A 10580-nucleotide genomic window follows, 5' to 3' on the forward strand; every position below is an offset into this window, starting at 1 on the left:
CAGCCATAAAATTTAATAGAGAACAGAAGGTATTCTCCATCCCACACTATTTAAATCAACCCAAGGACTGACCATAAAATCTCATATCTTAAAGGTCATCTGATCAACTTCTCAGTGGAGTTACCCTCATTCCCAAAATACATGGCAGAGTTCTATGTATCTCAGTTTCATTAATTGTTTATTATTGTAAACTTTGGTCTCACAGGTTCCTTTGTTCCTTTAGGCCAAGAACTACATGCACATCAGAGCTGGATGGCTTTTGTAAAACACCTATTCCATTTTTTACATGCTATAGATAAAAAGAGAGAAAGAAATTTGACATCTTGTTGACTGGTTTCAAGTTTCTGATCATCTCTGATAACCAAAAACATTTCCTATTTTTTTTGTTTATTAGTTTACTGAGGTTAGATACTACCATTGGTTTGAGAGTACAAAGATCTGGGAGTGATTACACAGGTTATCTAGTTCATTAGATTCATCAAAACCACCTAAACTGATTGTCATCTGCCTTATTCTTCAAGATATTCAGAAACAGTACTTTTTTACTCTCTTTACTGGCTATTCTGGTATTTCCTCTTACTTGTGATAAGGTGCCTAATAGAATGCATGGCATATTGTAGATGTGCAATTTATAATTGTTGAATACATTTTTTTAGAGAAGGTTCTTATCTCCTTGTCTTTTTCATTTCTAAATTCAGCAAGTATCTATTATTATAATAATATAAGAGCAATTTTAAATTGGCTAAATGGAGAAAAATAGAATTAGCCCACAATTCCAGTACCTTAACATTAACATTGCTGGGATTTTCACTTAGGCTTTGAAACACATTTTTATGTGTAAATTTAAAAATGAATAAAAAACTTTGCATATACCTTTCTATTGTATTTTCTCATGTATCATTATCTCATAGCATGTATCATGTTTCTGTTATTATATACTTTCCTTACCCAACCTTTTTTATGGAGGCATTATACTATTAATGCCTCCTTATTTGGAGATGTTACCATGACATTATTATATTCTATGTTTTACTGCCCTTTATCCTCCAATTTCACAAACAAGCATCAAAGAATACAGGCCATCAGGAAATTTTGACTGTAGCAACCTCACCCTTCCAAACTTTTTTCCAACTGTATTCATGATGTAAAATATCAGTGAACCTGTACTTTATTCCCTCTTATTTTAAAGATTCACATACATGAGCAAAGTAAGTTCTTATTGTTGTTCTACCAAGACTTGTGTACATGATAGGTCCCTGTCTTTATACTTTAGTGAAACTATGAGCTAACTTAGGCAAATTACAACATGAAGAAAATTCCTGAACCCAGAAGTATTTATATCATGAACAATTAGAAAAGAAACACATCCTAGGGGTTGGCTGTGTGTGTGTGGGGGGGGGGGCTAGAAAACAAATGGAAAGCTGAGAACAAAAGCTAATTGCAGTTCATTTCTAGGCAGGGTAATATAAGGAGAAGTAGTCAACTCTTTTCTGGTCAGTTTGGGAATACTTCCTGGAAATGTTACCACTGTCCACCAACATATATTATTTTTGACCTCAGACATGTGAACATGTTGTACTCTGTGGGATTGGGTAACAGAGTGTGTGTGAAGATGAGCTTTTCTCATGTTAGATATGGTTTTGCAATATGATAAGGTAACTGAAAATGGCCAATGTTATTTCCAAGAATGTTCTGAGAGAAACTGTGTCATGGAACTACGTGACTTTAATGAGATGGCACCTAGGATGTCAGTTTAGGGCCTTCATAGGCTCCAAATCATGAAGAAAAAAGGAGAGAAGTCAGAGAAAAGCTGTAGACATGATTGATGAAGTGCAAAGGTCTGATTGACATAGAAAGATTAAAGGAGCTTTGTTTTTCTAGACACCTGATGATGGATGCAGAAAATAGGCTACATGGTCCTCTATAAATATCTGGAAAGCATTGAAACTAATAGAAAGGGAGAATATTTCTGGAGTGGTGTAGGGTAGAAGAGCTAGAATTCATAGATGGGGATAAAGGAAGAAATTTAAAATTATTGTTTTGAAGACATTCAAAGATGATATTAAAAATATTGACAACTTATATAGCAAAGAAAATAATAAATCAGAATGGACACTAGCCCATGATACTGGATAAAGGTCCTAGAGGTCCATTACTGTGTCAGGCAATGTTTCATGATTAGTAGAGCTTGGAGGAGTATAGGAGAAATCAGGAAAGTAGGGAGTAGATTTGTGAGACATGAGGAATTATTACAGTGTTTCAATATTTTAATGATTGATATGGGTACAACAGTGGTTCTTGATTGGGATTAATTCTCTTTCTCTGGTATATCTGGAAAGGTATAGATATATTTTTTACTGTTATGACTGAGGAAGTGCTACTGGCATCTAGGGGGTAGAAGTCAGGGGTGCTGCCAAACAACTTATAATGTACAAGATAACCCCCACTCCAACACACACAATAACAAATTATCTGTCTCAAAATGTCAATATGGTTGAGGTTGAGAAGCCTTTGACATATAGGTACAGACCAACTGAATATCTGCCTTGAGTATGCCTCCATCATTAACAAATCTAAGTTGGTACAAGAATTTCACAATGTCAGGAACATGTATAAGGGACACATGGACAAAGCCAAAGAGGGGTAGGATTGAGGGTGGGAGGTGGGGATGGCTGGGGTGGGGCAGAGTGGTGGGAGGGAAATGAAGACAACTGTATCTGAACAACAATAAAAAATAAAGAAAAAAAGTTTTAAAAAAAGAGTTTCACAATGGAAATGACTGATGTTCATCTTTGTCCTTGACTCCCCTGGCACATTTGCTTCTCCAGAATGCTCAACTAGACCCTTTCCATCTTCCTAACTCCTTCTTTTCTCAATCTTCCCACATTCAATAGTTCATCTGGTTTTCTGAATGGATTTCCTGGCTCTTTCTAATTCAGACTAACCTCTCCATTCCCATTTCTACTACCTTATTTCCGGCCTGTATCATCATCTCTTTTTCTACTCAGTATCTATATCTAGGACAATTTCAATGATCTCTAAATGAGCTTTTCAGACTCCACTCTTATCCACTTTCAATTCATTCTCCATACTATGTTTTTTTTTTTACTATTGTAGCCCCGTGTATAGCACACATTGTCATATCCTGAGTAAGCACTGAGTAAATATTGACAGCTGTCAGAGTGGAGGGGGAAGAAGGAATGGATGAAAAGAAAGTGGAAGGATTAGCCAAAGAACATATATGCATAAGCCATAGACACAGACAACAGTGTGGCCATGGCCAGGGCAAAGGGGGGCAGGGACTGGGTGGAGGTGGGCAAGTGGGGTGAAATGAGAACATTTGTAATAGTGTCAATACTAAAAATAAAAAAAAAAAACAGTTTCAAATGGCAATTTTTACCAAAATAAGAAAATAATCCTAAAATTTGTATGGAAGTATAAATGACCCCAAATAGTCAAAACAATCCTGAGAAAGAAAAACAAAGTGGAAGGCATCACACTTATAGTAATCAAAACAGTATGGTACTTTTCATATACCTGTTGGACATTTGTATGTTTTCTTGGGAGAAGTGTCTCTTCAGGTACTCTGGCCATTTTTAAATTAGATTGTTTTGGGGGTAGGTGTTGTATGATTTTTTAAAATATATTTTGGACATTAACTCTTTGTCAGAGCTGTTTCCAAATATTTTCTTTCATTTTGCTGATTGCCTTTCTGTTTTGTTGATGGTATTTTGCTGTGCAGAAGTTTTTTAGTTTGATATAGTCTCATTCATTTATTTTTTCTATTACTTCCCTTGCTCAACTTCCTCACTATTATGAAAATGGAAATCAAAACTATAATGAATTACCCCCCACACCTGTTAGAATGGCTATTATCAACATAACTAATAACAACAAATGTTGGAGAGGTTGTGGGAAAAAAGGAACCCTCATTCACTGCTGGTGGGAATATAAACTGGTACAGCCACTGTGGAAAATAGTATGGGGGTTCTTCAAAAATTTAACAGTAGGGTTGCCATATGACCTAGCAATCCCTCTTCTGGGTATCTACCAAAAATAAATTGAAAACATTTATTTGCAAATATATTTGCACCCCTAAATCTATTGCAGCATGATTCATTGTGGCCATGCCACAATGAAACCAATCGTGATGTTCTTTGGTAGATGACTGGATAAATAAAATGTGTTATGTATATAACATAGAGTACTATCAGCCATAAGAAAAGATGAAATACTTCCATTTGCAACAACATGGATCTTGAAAATATCATGCTAAGAGAAATAAGTCAAATGGAAAACATTGAGAACAATATGATTTCACTCATATGTGGGATATAAAACTGAAAGCAACAAATGAACAAGAAAACAAACAAACAAAAATTCATAGACACAGCACCTGGCTGGTGTAGCTCAGTGAACTGAGTGCGGGCTTGTGAACCAAAGGATAGCCATTGGATTCCCAGTTAGGGCACATGCCTGGGTTGTGGGCCAAGTCCCCAGCAAAGGGGTGCATGAGAGGCAGCCACACATTGATGTTTCTCTCCCTTTCTCCTTCCCCTATCTAAAAATAAATAAATCAAATCTTTTAAAAATATATAATAAAACTCATAGACACAGACAATGGTACGGTGGTTACCAGAGGGAAGGGGGTGGAGGGACTGCAAAGGGTGAAGGAGGTCAAATATATGGTGACAGAAGATTTGACTTTCAGTAGTAAACACATAATGCAAAATACAGGTATTTATCATATAGTTTTAAATTTGAAAGCTATATAATTTGGGGGGAAATATTTTATTAAGATGATGATACTATAAGCAGCATGTCAATATATAGCTCCTTGTGGTTATATATCTTTCAGTTATGAAAAGAGGACAAATTTATACATTTTTATAAGTACCAAAAATCAAATTAAGAAGAATAATAAAATTGACTGGTCATATTGTTTTCTTAAAATGAGTAATTCTGTTCCATTTTTCTAGGTCAGTGATTTTCAGCCTTTTTCATCTCATGGCACACATAAACTAATCACTAAAATTCTGTGGTACAACAAAAATATCTATTTTTTGCAGATCTGACAAAATAGGTATAATGTTGATTTTAAAAAGTAACAATAGTAGTAATTTCTTACCCTTTGTGCTCCAAAGTGACTTTTTAAAAACTCAGGTGCCTATACTTGTATATAAAAATTTCTGCTGCTAATAATTAACCAATTAGATGCAAACTTATATATGTGATCAATAAGATGTTGCTCTTTTATATGACCCATATATTTATGGTTCAAGTCAAGGCATTCATACTGGTTGGCTATTGTTGGGTTGGCTGTTGTCATTTTTCTATTTGACAATCTGAGGGAAAAGAGGTCAGTGCATTGACTAAATAGTCAAGTACTGCATGTTTTAAAAATTCTTGAGGCACACCAGTGTGCTATGGCTCATCAGTTGACAAATCATAGTTTTTTAAATTCATTTTGGGGATGACATTGGTTTCCTAAGAATCCTCTATAATTTTATCGACAAATATAATCCCAATAAATTTAATTAAAAACAGTATGGCACTGGCATAAAAATAGATACCTGGAAGAAGGGAACAGAATTGAGGGCATAGAAATAAACCTATGCATTATATGGCCAGCTTATATCTGACAAAGTAATCAAGATTAGTCGGTGGAGAAAGGATAGTCTCTTCAATAAATGGTACTGAGAAAATTTTATATTCACACGTAAAAGAATGAAGATAAATCTGTATCTTACACCAATCATAAAAACTAATTCAAAATGGATTAAAAAATCAACTATGCAACCAAAAACAATAAAATTCTTACAAGAAAATACAGGAAAAATCTCCTAGACATGGGATTTGGAAATGATTTTTTTGATATGTCACTTGAAGCACAAGCAACAAAATAAAAAATAAGTGGACTACATCAAACCAAGAAGCTCCTGCACAGCAGAAGAAACAATGAACAAATTGAAAAGACAATCTACAGAATGGGAAAAAATATTTCCAAACCAAATATATATTTATATGTATGCTATTATAATATATATTTTATATACTATATACAGGGTGGGGCAAAAGCAGATTTACAGTTTTGAGTATACAAAACACAGTTTATTCTTGTATTACTGTTTATTCATTATTGTATTATTTTCCATAGGAACAACTGTAAACTTACTGTAGACCACTATGCATACCATTGTTTAATGTATATATTTATATAATATATGTTTCCATAAAAAGGAAATCCTGTCATCCTCAATAACAGAAATAGAACTTGATGACATCATGCTAAGTGACATAAATCAAAACAAGAAAGACAAATACCATATGATCCCACTTAATGTGAAATCTAAAAACAAATAAACATAAAAAAGCAATAAAAACACTAACCTCATAGATAAAGAGATCAGATTTGGGGTTACCTGTGCCATGGTATATGGGTAGGGGTAATTTATGGAAGGTGGTAAAAAAATAAAAAGTTCCAGTTACAAGATAAATAAGTATTGGGGATGTAATTTATAATATGATGGTTATAATTTGCACTGTTGCACAGTATATTTGAAAATTGTTGAGCGTGGATCCCAAGTGTTCTCATCACAAGGGGAAAAAAAACCCTTTTGATTTTTTCACTTTTGATGTGATTATTTTACCATAAATGTAAGTCAAATAATTATGCTGTACAGCTTAAACCTATACAGTGTTGCATGTAAATTGTATCTCAATAAAACTGGGGCAGAAGGAGTACTTGATTATCATTATTCAATAAATGTTAATCTATTAAGGTTACTCATTGCTCTTACAAATCAATAGTTTTTTAAATATCTCCTAGTAGTTGATTCTCTATATTATTTTTCAAATTCTATAGCTGCAATTATTTTAGTGATCTTTGTAGGCATCTTCTTCAGCTATTCCCTTTTTCCTGAAGGATGATATTTAGTTTCATGTTCAGTTTTGGTGCATATTTTCTTGCACTTGGAGAGGATACTGTTTTTGTTTCCAACACCATAGGCCACAGGCCCTCACTGAGACAATCTCTTCAAGGACTGCTCTGTAGTTATTTTAAAATACTTTTCTTGAGCTATAACTGGGAGCTCACAATCTAATATGCATGAATCAGTTTAACTACTTGTTGTGTTCTTCACCTGATATGTCAGAGCCTCTCTCCAAACATGTGGTACCCAGAGTTAAAATGTGAAGTGAATGGGTCATTCAGTGGAGTATATACTGGGGGTACAACTTTCTGTGAGTAAGCAATGAGAAGCATCCATCCATCAAACATGTGCCAAAGAAAGATTATAGATTTTACTGGAACAGTTAAGAAATTTGCCTGTTAAATATACTTTGGAGCATAGTTAGGGAAGTAAAATGCTGCTGTCAGTGATATAGTGCTTAAGTGACCATGAATTTATGTAGGTTATATTTCTACCCTGCTTGCTATGTTAGGCACTTTACATGCATTAATGTATTTAATTATGCAAATCCTATGACTTATTATTGTCCTCATTTCCAGATGAGAAAACTCAAGCACATAAAAATTAAGCAAACTGCATGATGAGGTAGATATAGGGTTTGAATCTAAGCAAAATGGAATCAGAGTGTACCTAATCGTTGTATTATATTGTTTCCAAATAAATGATTAATTAACTATAGTTGTTTTATATAAATAGAGCCATATGGTATATATGTGATTATGGTGTAACTATCACTATCTTTTAAAGGTTATTTTACACTGTTTTTATTACATAAAACATACAAACTCTACACTTTTCTGAACTGTGGTACACACATATGCACATGTACATTGAGACTCACTGAACTAAGAGCTTGACTATATAGAAGTTCACAATAATATACCTCTAACTCTGTTCCATCCATTCATCTCTTAAGATGATCTTGTACTTTATCCCTTAGACATTGCTTCACTTCATAAAATTCTTCAATAGTTTCTCTTTGAGTCTCCTAAAAATTCAATCCATTATCCACATTATCACCAGAGTGCTCTCCCATGTAAAAATATATGATCATATCACTTGCTCAAAATTTTTTGATAGCTCCCTATTTCCTATAAGATAAAGTTTCAAATCCTTAGAGGTGCACACAAGGACATCTATAATCTGGAAATATTTTTGATCCATCCTGGTCACTATTTTCTTACCCCAATTATAATTTCCTTCTTTAAAATTAGTTTCTGTTTGAGGCATGGATACATAGAACAAACTGACAGTTTTAAGAGTGGAGGGAAGTTGGGGAGCTGGATGAATAGCAGTGAAAAGATCAAGCAAAAATCATATATATATATATATATATATAATCACATAAACACAGACAATACTGTGGTGATAGAGAAAAAGGGGTGGGGTAGGTGGAGATGGAAACAGTGGGGAAAATGGGGATGAAAAGGGACTTTGCTTGGCTTTGCTTGGGGCAAAGGGTGCACAAAGCAGTGTGCAGATGATTTTTTAGTGAGTTGTACACTTGAAATCTGTATGGTTTTGTGATCCAAAGTCACCCCAGTAAATTAAAAAAAAAAAGAAAAAAAAAGAATATTCTTCTTGAAAAATATAAAATTAGTTTCTGTTTATTTTATATAAGTTTCTGTTTCATTATTCTATTATAAGTAAAGCAAATATACATATGTATGTATGTGTACTTATGTGTATACAGAAATTGTATGTCTACATATATCTGCAAATTGTATATTTGAAATACTTCATGTATATAGATACACACATACATTTCAAGTATACAGCTTGTGATTATACCTTTTTATTATTTTTCCTTAAATAAAAGATAGTATTCTATATACATTTTCTGCACATTTCACTCAACCTATCGTGAATATCATTCTGCAGCAGTAATATAGACACATTACTCATTTCTTTTTATAATTACAGGGGTGTACCATATTTTTTCAACTGTCTTTTATTTATACATATTTCCATTGTTCCAATATTTTGCTATTAAGAATACTACTTCAATGGTTAAGTATACATTCATTTTGTCCACATTCTTCCAGTGTATCTCTAATATTGCCTTTTAAAACATAATTATAGAAGAGGAATGATTGAGGATGGAGGAAGACTTGCAGTCAGGAGTGATATTCAACATATTTATTAACCAGTATTGTATGAGTACCATAAAAATGGAACAGCCAATGGTCTAGGAGTGGGACAGGGCTTTGAAAGCATCTTGATGAATCAGCAATTAACATTTTAGCCACAGAATCATGGGCAGGTCAGAGAAGTCCCAGAGAGGTGGTAAGGACAGTGGAGGACCATTTTGCAGGACTGGGGGATGCCACTGTATATCAATTAGTATGGCCTTTACTATTTTTAAGTACATTTTATTGATTATGCTATTACAGTTGTCCCATTTTTCCTCCCCTTATCCCCCATTGCCCTGTAGCCCCCTCCCACAACTGTTCCCCACTTAGTTCATGTCCACAGGTTGTACATATAAGTTCTTTGGCTTCTCCATTTCCCATACTATTCTTAACCTCCTCCTGTCTATTTTGTGCCTACCAATTATGCTTCTTATTCCCTGTACCTTTTTCACCCATACTTCCCATAGCCCTCCCCACTGACTGATAACCTTCCATGTGATCTCCATTTCTGTGATTCTGTTCCTGTTCTAGTTGTTTGCTTAGTTTTTGTTTTTTTAGGTTCAGTTGTTGATCATTGTGAGTTTGTTGTCATTTTACTGTTCATCATTTTTTATCTTCTGTTTCTTAGATAAGTCTCTTTAACATTTCATTTAATAAGGGCTTGGTGATGATTAACTCCTTTAACTTGACCTTATCTGGGAAGCACTTTATTGGCCCTTCCATTCTAAATGATAGCTGTCCTGATTAGAGTCATCTTGGATGTAGGTGCTTGACTTTCATAACTTCAAATACTTCTTTCCAGCCCCTTCTTGCCTGCATCTTTTTTTTTTTGAGAAACCAGCTGATAGTCTTATGGGAACTCCTTTTTAGGTAACTCTCTCCTTTCCTCTTGCTACTTACCCAACCTATGAGATGCAGAGTTCAAAACACTGGTAATCAGGATGCTCATATAAATGTTTGAGTATGGTCACAAAATAAAGGAAGAAATTAAGGCTTTACAAAGTAAAATAAAGAAAAATGTACAGGGAGCCAACAGTGAAGGGAAGAAAACCAGGACTCAAATCAATGATTTGGAACAAAAGGAAGAAATAAACATGCAGCCAAAACAGAATGAAAAAAAACAAGAATTTTTAAAAATGAGGGGAGGCTGAGTAGCCTTAAGGACAACTTTAAACATTCTAATATCTGAATCACATGGGTTCCAGAAGGAGAAGCAGAAGAGCAGGAAATTGAAAATTTATTTGAACAAATAATGAAGGAAAACTTTCCCAGTCTGGCAAAGCAACTAGATATGCAAGTCCAGGATGCTCAGAGAGTCCCAAAGAAGTTGGATCTTTTACTACTTTAAGTATCATTCAGCTTATCAGTTCATTTTAAAAGAATTTCAGCTCTATCTATATGTTTGCTATTGGAAAGATAAGTAGTATTATTTGTTAGTTTTCTCATCCTTTAAAATTGGAGAGAAGGTCACCTGCTG

This window comes from Phyllostomus discolor, chromosome X (assembly GCF_004126475.2).
Source record: "Phyllostomus discolor isolate MPI-MPIP mPhyDis1 chromosome X, mPhyDis1.pri.v3, whole genome shotgun sequence".
Lineage (NCBI taxonomy): Eukaryota > Metazoa > Chordata > Mammalia > Chiroptera > Phyllostomidae > Phyllostomus > Phyllostomus discolor.